The 9040-nt window shown below is 39.0% G+C and overlaps 1 non-coding gene and 1 pseudogene across 1 annotated transcript; both read left to right on the top strand.

The window, feature by feature from the left end:
• Nucleotides 1-1954: 1954 nt before the first annotated feature.
• LOC120878821 lies at nt 1955-2253 on the top strand (annotated as a pseudogene).
• Nucleotides 2254-8640: 6387 nt separating this feature from the next.
• Nucleotides 8641-8713, top strand: TRNAY-GUA. Its single transcript has one exon. It is a non-coding gene; the product is annotated as a tRNA-Tyr (tRNA).
• Nucleotides 8714-9040: the final 327 nt, after the last annotated feature.

Raw genomic sequence — 9040 nt, 5'->3', positions numbered from 1 at the left:
CTTTATGTCTATATTGGCAATTTGTGTTTTCTTTTCTCTTGATCAATCTAGTTCTTTGTCAATGTTATTAATTTTTTTCAAAGAATCAAATTTTGGCTTTGTAAGTTTCTCTATATTTGTGTTTTTATTTCCTTGATTTTTGCTTTTATATTTATGTCCACTTTCCCCTATCTTAAATTTAATTTTCTTTTTATTTTCCTTGTTTCTTAATGTGGAAACTTAGACTTAAAACATCTTTGTCTTATAAGGATTTCAAGCTACAGATTTTGTTCCAAACACTGCTTTAATATATAACACAGACTTCGTTTGTGTTTTTCTTATTCAGTTCAGAATAGTTTTTAATATTCTTCGAGATTCATTTTTTGATGCAGGTGTTTGTTATTTAGAAGTGTGCTATTCAATTTCCACATATTTGAAACCCTTTAGGATTTCTTATTATTGATTTCTAACTATTTTAGCCATCAGAAAAACACTGTGTAAGATGTCAGTCTTTTGAAATTAATTGAGATTTGTTTCATGGCTCAGCCTTAAAATTTTTTTAAAAAGAAATAAACACAGTTCCATAATTTTTAATTAATGAATGAACTTTTTGCTGTGCTGGATCTTCATTGCTGCCGCAGACTTTCTCTAGTTTTGGCAGTTGGGGTCTACTCTTCCTTACAACGCAAGGACTTACTGTGGCGGCTTCTCTCATTGTGGAGCACAGGCTCTAAGTGTACGCCCTTCAGTCCGGGCGGCTCGAGAGCTCGAGAGCACAGGCTCGGTAGTTGGGCGCGCGGGCTTAGTTGCTGCATGGCATGTGGGATCTTCCCTGACCTGGGACTGAACACATATCCCCTGCATTGGCAGGCAGATTCTTATCCACTGCACCACCAGGGAAGTCCCTCACGCCTAAAAGTTTTAAAAATTACAGTAAGACTTTACCACTAAGCCATTGAACTGCTGTGTGATAGGTCAAGATATTTAGCTTCTATTTCTGGCAAGAATTCTTGGAACTAACAATTGTTAAGTCCCCAACAGCAATGAAATTCGCCATTGACACTGCAATAACACGCACAGTAGATTTCAAGAACACAACAGATTCACATATTTTCTGCAAACTAGCTTCTGTGAACAATGTACAACCTTCCCTTTTCACAAGCCTTGTAGATTTGTCCAACTGAGCCTTTTCCTGTGGCATATACATTTTTACCATCATCAGTTGTCACACATCATAGCAGATTCTACTTCAGGTTGTGCTGAATTTGTATTTCTCAACTTCTGTCTCACCTCTGCTCTTTTCCACACATACTTTTCACAGAGGTTAATACTTTGGTCATCTCAAACTCTGTTTGGACTCCTCAAATAACCAATCATTGAGGAGGATCAGTAGCATCTGTCAGCTCATCAAGAGCCAAGGAAAACAATGCAAAAATCTTTTGTCTTGTTTTTAAATTGACTATTGATATTGCTCCCCAGGCCCTCAAGCAACTGTTCTCACTAAGCGGCTAATAGTCTTAAACATGTTTATTTTTATGTACAGATTTCTTCAGCTGATGAAATCAAGCACAATTTAATTAACTTGTATTGGTAAATGGCTTTCTGGTTGAATAACAAATCACTCTGAAACTTACTTTGATTGCAGCCCCATTTTCATTCTTTTATTTTTGTGCAGAAATTTTGCTGTGATGAGATATTCTGTGTTAAATTAAAATTATCTATTTTTCTGATTGTGACTTTCCCATGAATTAAAATATTGTTACGAAGGCTTGGTCTGGTAATGCCTATATATATTGTATTCTTGTAGCACAGCTATCACATCCTTGTATAACATACAAAATTTTTTGCCATATAATAACAAAATCATCCATACTCCACTTTGCCTTAAAATGTGATATTCAAAACCTCCTTTTCACTTCCAGATGGGTGACACTCAGGCAGCCAGTTGGGGTGGCAGACTTTCCATCCTAGAACCATGGCCCAGTTTGTCCGTAACATTGCAGAGAAGGTCCCAGCTCTGGTCAACGCTCCTGTGACTTACTTCCAAGCTTCAGCTGACCACATTTTGGCACTGTGCCAAGGTTGAGCTGGTTCCTCCAACCCCTGCTGAGATCCCTACAGCTATTTAGGCTTGAAAAAATAATCAACAGTGCTCAAACTGGTAGCTTCAAACAGCTCACAATTAAGGAAGTTCTACTGAATGGTTTGGTGGTGACTGAGGTGTGGATGTGGTTTTACATTGGCAAGATCATATATTTTAGGCAAGCATGGTGATGGACAGGGAGGCCTGGTGTGCTGAAATTCGTGGGGTCGCGGAGTCGGACACGACTGAGCGACTGAACTGAACTTAACTGATGGCATCTTTGGCTATGATGTTTGAAGATTGATTTTTGACATGTGATTATATTTGCTATATTATTCAAGTGTTTTTGGGCCATGTACAAGCGTACTGCTATTTGAATAAAATAAGATGGGCTTCCCTGGTTCACATGGTAGGAATCTGCCAGCAGTGAGGGAGACCTGGGTATAATCCCTGGGTGGGGAAGATCCCCTGGAGAAAAGAATGGCTACCCACTCCCATATTCTTGCCTGAAGAATTCCATGGACAGAGGAACCTGGTGGGTTATGGTCTATGGGTTGCAAACAGTAGGACAGGACTGAGTGACTAACACTTTCACTTTCAAGACAGTATGTCAGAAAAGAAACCAACAACATACTCTTCTTGTTTTAACATGATAGGTATGCTCTGGTAATAAATATAAATGTCTTGGTAAATTCTAAAGGAAATCAATCCTGAATATTCACTGGAAGGACTGATGATGAGGCTGAAGCTCCAATACTTTTGCCACCTGATGAGAAGAGCCTACTCACTGGAAAAGACTCTGATGCTGGGAAAGATCAAAGGCAGGAGGAGAAGGGGATGACAGAGGATGAGATGGCTGGATGGCATCACCGACTCAATGGACATGAGTTTGAGTTGGACATGACTGAGCCACTGAACAACGAGCAACAACAATATTAATATGTGCTACACTCAAATGCTCTGGAGTTATAAGTGCATCGCATAAATTATCATGCACTGGGCAGCAATGAGAGCGTTTCATGCACCCTCTCTTTCAATTACTCAGCTCTGCCGTCATCACGTGAAAGCAACTATATATAGTATTTAAACAAGTGAGTATGTCTGCCTTCCAATATGACTGTATTTATGGACACTAAAATTTGAATTTCATATAGTTTTCATGCCTCATAAAATATTCTTCTTGTGGTTGTTTTCCAAACATTTTAAAGTGTTGTAAACCCATTTTTAGCTCACAGGCCATAAACACTAGATGACTGGCCATATTTGGCCTATGGGTCAGTTTGTCAACCCCTATTCTATAGCAATCCTGAATCATTTACAGTCTTCTTTCCCTGCTTTGTACATTCTGAATCCCTCTCACTTGAATCTTCCTCCTCTCTACGTTTTCCTGATGTCATTTTCCAAGACACCGATAAATCATCACCTACTGTATTTTTTATATGATTCAACAACTGTAGTTTCCATGTAATTCTGTGGTTACATTACTAAGTCCAGAAGTACATATCAAAGAGCAAGAATCTGTTACTTCACTCTTCCGTAAGTCACATTAAAGCAAATCTGTTATTTCATTTTGTTTTGTTTTAAATAATTAACTAAAAGTTGCCCTGAGAGTACATATGAGGATGGTGGCATCAGCGAGAAAGTACAGAAGAATATCATTTGTACCTAAAGATTGTTATGAGAATTAAACAGCATCTAAAATGAACATTCTAAGCATAGAGAAGGCTGGTAATAAAACTAAGTTTCTTCTTTCTTTCCTCCTCTTAAGATGTTTGATTTTAAGAGCAAATGGTAAATGGTAAATGGCCATGCTCACGACCACAAACAAAATTCAATTGCTATGCAGTAAATATGCATAGATTTTCTTATGCTGGTATCATCTTTATTACCTACTAGTTAGAATCCCCTGTGATCCCATTTCTATTTCTGTGACTAATACCTATTTTTCAAAATTATTTTGCTTTAATGGAAGGCCTTCAAAATATTTAGGAAGAAGAAAGGAACATTTCCCTTAGGAACTTCTTTAGATTATAAATCACATTTGTCACAGCCTTGTGGCAGATTGTAAAATATGTTATTGTTGTTTAGTTGCTAAGTCATTTCCGACTCTTGTCACCCCATGGACTATAGCCTGCCAGGCTCCTCTGTCCATGGGATTTCCCAGGCAAGAATACTGGAGTGAGTTGCCATTTCCTTCTTCAAGACTGTAAAATATAAATACCTGTAAACATTTGCCAGGAACCATTGTTAAAGCTTTGCTGTACAGTAAGTGCCCTACATATGAATGAGTTCCATTGTAAGAGAGTGTTCATAAGTCCAACAAAGTTAGCCTAGGTATCCAACTAACACAATCGGCTACATAGGACTGTACAGTAATAGGTGTATAATACTTTTCACACAAGTAATATGTACATAAGAAAACAAACACAAAAAAATAAAGAAAACATTTTAAACCTTACAATACAGTTCCTTGAAAAGTACTATAGTACAGAACAACAGCTGGCATGCAGGGGCTGGCACGCATGTTAGCATCTTTGAAAGTTTGCAACTTAAAGATTCATATGTAGGGAACTTACTGTATTGAAAGAAGTTAGTTCTTAGACTGTCAATGGATCTTGTGTTTCTCATACTATAGAGTGAAAAAACAGGAAATTAAGGGTGCTGAGATTATTGTTATGCCAGAGATAGCAGAAAGGATCTCATAGACTCTATAAGGGTAAGCAAGATTCCTTTGGCCAAAAAATAAATGAAAATGAGGTTTAAAAAACCCCCCCCCCCCCCCCCAAACCTCACATCGTCAAGAAAGGGGACTAGACTGAGTTCTAGCTAAAGTAAGAGGTGAAATTAAGTCAAGTGGTCCTTCCCTACTAAAACCTCTGCCCTCACCTCACCGGCCTCTGTGCTTCCACCATTATCATATAACTGCTCTGAGCAACCACATTCAAAACTTTGACTACCTGCTTTTGCATTTCCTTTTTCACACTTCTGCCAACAATGCAGTGCAAGGGGGTTCTCTTTTCTCCACAGCCTCTCCAGAATTTATTGTTTGTAGATTTTTTTGATGATGGTGTGAGATGATACCTCCTTGTAGTTTTGATTTGCATTCCTCTGATAATAAGTGATATTGAGCAGCTTTTCATTAGCCATCTGTCTGTTTTCTTTGGAGAAATGGCTATTTAGGTCTTCTGCCCACTCTGCCTTGCAGTACTGAAGGAAGCCACATACTCTAGCACTTAACTCTTTAATAACTGGAGCCCTGTCATATACATCAAAGTTTGAAAACCACTTCTTTACGAGATCTCTTATCTATCCCATCTCACCTCACCTCAAAAAGTCTCATTAAGCCTCAAAGACCCACTATTATCATGAATGTGGTCTCTGTATTTTCCTGTGAGAGGATCTGGGGCTGAATGAGGGAAAGCCCATTTCTTAGGGTTTTACTGGCAGTGTCAGGCAAGGGATGCTGTCTGCCTCAGGAACCACACGGAGATAATAGCACTGTCTTTGAATTGCATCTTCGTTACTTAAGGCCTTGGTATTTTCTTTGACCTTTCAGAATTTCAGTTCCTCCTCTGTAAGATGGGAGGCAGAAATCTCTTATCTCAAGACTATAATAAAGATTAAACAATATTATGGTATAAAGCACACAGGAGAGAGCCTGAAGCATGGTAGGCCATCGCTATGGACAAGGTAAGCAGAAGCTACAGGGCTGTCTTCTGTACCAAGAGAGCAGATAAACGCAGTTGGAAAGAACAGGTGGTAACAGTGGAAAGGAAACAGGCTGCCAATCCCCAGGGCTCAGAGAAGAAAGGAAAGAGGGCTTTGGGGAGCTGGCGAAAGACCCGGAATGTCCTTCGGGTTTTATGTTGGCAAGAAGCCTCAGCTCCCACAGCTGCTCACCTACCAACTCTTTGGAATTTTAGATTTCAGGCATGAGATGATTTATATGGTTGCTCGAGTGGTAAGTAACAAAGAAACTAAGGGTCCATAAAATGACCAATTTAGTAAAACTTTTGGTTTTTCTTTCTTTGCTGGTGGTGCCCTGCCAAGACCTCCAACCAAACTTGGCTCTGGGCCTCCCTGCTCTGTGCCCAGCAGCTCACTGGCGAGCTCTCTGTCTAGGTGATTAGCCCGTGGCCACACTGTTATCGAGCTTTGCCCAGTCTTCTCCAGTGCGAATGCTCAGGGCTCTTCACTATGCAGTGAAAATAAACAGCAGTGTAAATGGTCTCCTGGCTACTCAATCCAAACCAATACGGAAAACCTGCTTTACAAGCTTCCACTGAAACTTCTAGTAGAATAAGCAACTGATAATTCTACACCAAATGTCTGGCTTTTAGCCAGGACTAACAACTGTTCCCTTTTTGTAAGCCACATTCTGGTGACCATGGAGAGTCAAAATAGACATTTTGATTCTAGAGCAATTAAAAAAAAGGTGAAATCGCAGTGCCTTTATGCAAACTAACCATAGGTTTAGGATGAGGACAAAATTAGCTTAAAACCTTTAAAGAAATTGGTCAACTGCCAGTCAAACATTCTGTAAGAAAAAAAAAAAAAAGAGCTTAACAAAGTATTACTGTTTTTTAAATTGCTGGTACTTGTTACTGTTAGATTTGGGTTGCCAGATTTAGCAAATAAAAATACAGTGCCACTTCTCTTGCCATATGAGGTTGTGCCAAGAAGAAAGATACCTATGAACTAGGAAGTGGGTCTTCAATAGATGTCAAATCTGTCAGTGCCTTGATCTTAGACTTCCCAGCCTCCATAAATATGAGAAATAAATTTATACTGTTTATAAGCTAAAAATTAAAATTTTAAAATTTTAACAAGGTGCCCAGTTTTACTGGAATATCAAATAAACAACTAATAATTTTCTAGCATAAGAATGTCCCAAATATTACATGGGGCATATTTATGCTGAAAAAATACTAATTGTTTATCTGATTCAAATTTAACTAGATGTTGTCTATTTTATCTGACAACCTTAATTTAGATGCATTTCCACTATGATGTCAAGAGATATGAGAAGGGCAGAGTAACACATAAAAATTCTGATGAGATAGTTAAACCTCTTTGCTAGGTCAAAAGATAATTCTGACATAATTCTTTTTGTCATTTACCCTCTAATTAAATTAATCTTATGTATTTCCACCGAGCTTTAAAGTTAGAATTTTTATTGTTTTTTTTTTAATATGTGTGAGGAAAAGAATTAATATGTATTGAGTATTTACAAGATGCCAAGCATTTTTCTAGGCACTTTAGGTATCATTTATATTACTAAAAAAATTATTTTGCTATATAATTTCAATTTGAAAGTACTCAGCAGGGTAAAAATATTATTATCTGAATGGATCTTTGTAATATATCGGGCAGCTAAGACCATTTAAGTCAATAATAATTTACTGAACCCGAGAAGACTGTGCTAAGCAGTCGCCCTAAGGAAGGATAACTTTTGTTCACTTATCTTTAGGCAAAAATAGCCTTCATTTCAAGCACAAACTCCCTTATTAGCAGCGGAACATAGTAAATCAAACATGAAGGGAAAAGAATCAATGAACTTTAACAATTTTGCTAATTACTCCTGTACATAGATATAATTTTCTTGCAACTAACATCCATTGAGAGGATCTAAGTGCCAGGAAAAGAGGCTGAGACTATAGTCCTATGAACTCACATTGCTGATGATCTGGTAGGGGACAGACAAGTGTGACCTTGGCTGCAAAGGACCTCTTAGGGTGTGAACACAATTTTGCATTCCAAACTCTCCCCACAGGCAGATAGTCAACAATGTGAAGGTACCTCAAATTCTCTGTACACTCAGAACATGGATTCACATTCAGATGCACATTTGGCACACTATAGAAATAGTAAAGGATTATAAAGGGAAGCAAATAAATGGAATGCTCCATAAATTGGAGTAAATGTGACTTACAGAATTTCCTTGGTGACCAATATCACACTGCATAAGGCAGGTACATATTTTACTAATTGGACGGACATCGTCACATTGCTCAATGAGGTCTACTTGAGTATCATTGCCGTTCTGTTTTTCAAGTGGTCTAGTGTAGGCAGACAGAGAAGGCAATGGCACCCCACTCCAGTACTCTTGCCTGGAGAATTCCATGGATGGAGGAGCCTGGTGGGCTGCAGTCCATGGGGTCGCTAAGAGTCGGACATGACTGAACAACTTCACTTTCACTTTTCACTTTCATGCATTGGTGGAAATGGCAACCCACTCCAGTGTTCTTGCCTGGAGAATCCAAGGGACGGGGAATCTGGTGGGCTGCCGTCTATAGGGTCGCACAGAGTCAGACACGAAGGAAGTGACTTAGCAGCAGCAGCATAGGCGGACAGAGTACTCTATGGGGACAAGTAGAATGTAGTTGATTTTTTGTCATGAGGAAATTTCCTGGGCATTGTTGTGATAACTGTACTAGTTTGCTATGGCAAGACAACATGGATAAGACATGCATGTTCTAAAGAAGCAAATCTTATATATTTATGTGTGAGAATACTACCTGCAGATAACCATAAATCTTTTTCAAAGATTAAATGCACCTAGAGGCTACCTCAGGGTTTCCCTGGTGGCTCAGATGGTAAAGCGTCCGCCTGTAATGTGGGAGACCCAGGTTCGATCCCTGGGTCAGGAAGATCCCCTGGAGAAGGAAATGGCAATCCACTTCAGTATTCCTGCCTGGAGAATTCCGAGGATTGAGGAGCCTGGTAGGCTATAGTCCACGGGGTTGCAAAGAGTCGGACATGACTGAGTGACTTCACTTCACTTCACTTCTAGAGGCTACCTCACACCTGATAAACTGCTTGGTAAATTGAATGTTTCTTAAACTCAGTGTTAACTTGATAACAGTCGTTGGCATTGATGTTCTTAAAGTCATATATGTTCCATGGGTGTTTGAGATACTGAGTTAGCTTGGCTGAAACCAGATATGTGGTGGAAAGTGAAGCATTGAGTCAATCCTT

The sequence above is a fragment of the Oryx dammah genome, unplaced genomic scaffold, assembly GCF_014754425.2.
Source record: "Oryx dammah isolate SB20612 unplaced genomic scaffold, SCBI_Odam_1.1 HiC_scaffold_19, whole genome shotgun sequence".
NCBI classification, from domain to species: Eukaryota; Metazoa; Chordata; class Mammalia; order Artiodactyla; family Bovidae; genus Oryx; species Oryx dammah.
Note: the sequence above shows the minus strand (reverse complement) of the source record. Positions and strands in the feature narration are given on the sequence as shown.